Here is a 1416-nt window from a genome sequence, read left to right on the forward strand (position 1 = left end):
CCAACATTATCAAGAGTAGACTGGAGGCCCGTGGTGACTCACACCTGTGATCTGAGCACTTTGGAAGGTCAAGACGAGAGGATCACTTAAGGCCAGGAGTTCAAGACCGACCTGGACAACACAATGAGATCTTATCTCTGCAAAAAATTTTAACAATTAGTCGAGTATGATAATGTACACCTTTAGTCCCAGCTACTCAGGAGGATCAAGAGACACAGGAAGATCACTTGAGCCCAGGAGATGAGGCTCCAGAGAGCTGTGGCTATGCCAATGTACTCCAGCCTGGACAACAGAGAGAGACACTATCTCAAAAAAAAAAAAAAAAAATGAGGATCCGGGAGTTGAAGAGGGCTCCAAAGGTGAGAAGTGAAGTTAGTGCCTCAGCTGCTGGTCGTTGAAGTTGGTGCCCATTGTTTTATCCAAAAAAGAGAGAGAGAGAGAGAGAAGAAACCCTGCAGTGAATGAAGGTTCCTCTCCGTTTCAGCACTGCTTTCTCTACTGTAGTTCACTTTTGAATAAGGATGACAATGGAAGAGATGAAGAATGAAGCTGAGACCACGTCCGTGGTTTCTATGCCCCTGTATGCAGTCATGTCTAATGGTCACAATAATGCTGACATGGATCACAGTCGACATTAATAAGTGAATCTGTCTGCAGCTCAGATGCTGAGAGCCGCCTTCATTAAGGCTGAAAAAGAAAATCCAGATCTGACACAGGACATCATTATGAAAATTTTAGAGAAAAAAAGCGTAGAAATTAACTTCACAGAGTCCCTTCTTCGTATGGCAGCTGACGATGTAGAAGAGTACACGATTGAACGGCCAGAGCCAGAATTCTGAGACCTAAATGAAAAGGCGTGAGCCCTTAAACAGATTCTCAGTAAGATCCCGGATGACATCAGTGACAGAGTGAGGTTTCTGCAGACAGTCAAGGATATAGCTAGTGCAATAAAGGAACTTCTTGATACAGTGAATAATGTCTTTAAGAAATACCAGTACCAAAACCACAGGGCACTCGAACACCAAAAGAAAGAATTTGTAAAGTACTCCAAAAGTTTCAGTGATACTCTGAAACGTATTTTAAAGATGGCAAGGCAATAAATGTGTTCATAAGTGCCAACCTACTATTTCATCAAATCAACTTAATACTTCAGACCTTCAAAACTGTGGCCTGAAAGTTGTAGATGTTAAGAGATGTACTTCTCAGGGGCAGTGCTGAGCTGCCTTTATCTGTAAATTTTAAAGTTTGACTGTATAAATTATCAGTCCCTCCTGCAGGGATCTAATCCAGGATGTTGAACAGGATTATCACCATCTTACACTATATTTTTGTAAAATTTAGCTTAATCATAATCTCACACAGAAGATTATGCATCACTTTTGCTATTATCATTCTTTCAAGAATTATAAGCCAAAA

At 41.0% G+C, this 1416-nt stretch overlaps 1 pseudogene; it reads left to right on the forward strand.

Moving 5' to 3' along the window:
• The first annotated feature begins 521 nt into the window (after positions 1 to 521).
• Positions 522 to 1174, forward strand: LOC128594319 (programmed cell death protein 10-like; annotated as a pseudogene).
• The last annotated feature ends 242 nt before the right edge of the window (positions 1175 to 1416 follow it).

Source organism: Nycticebus coucang, chromosome 9 (genome assembly GCF_027406575.1).
Source record: "Nycticebus coucang isolate mNycCou1 chromosome 9, mNycCou1.pri, whole genome shotgun sequence".
NCBI classification, from domain to species: domain Eukaryota; kingdom Metazoa; phylum Chordata; class Mammalia; order Primates; family Lorisidae; genus Nycticebus; species Nycticebus coucang.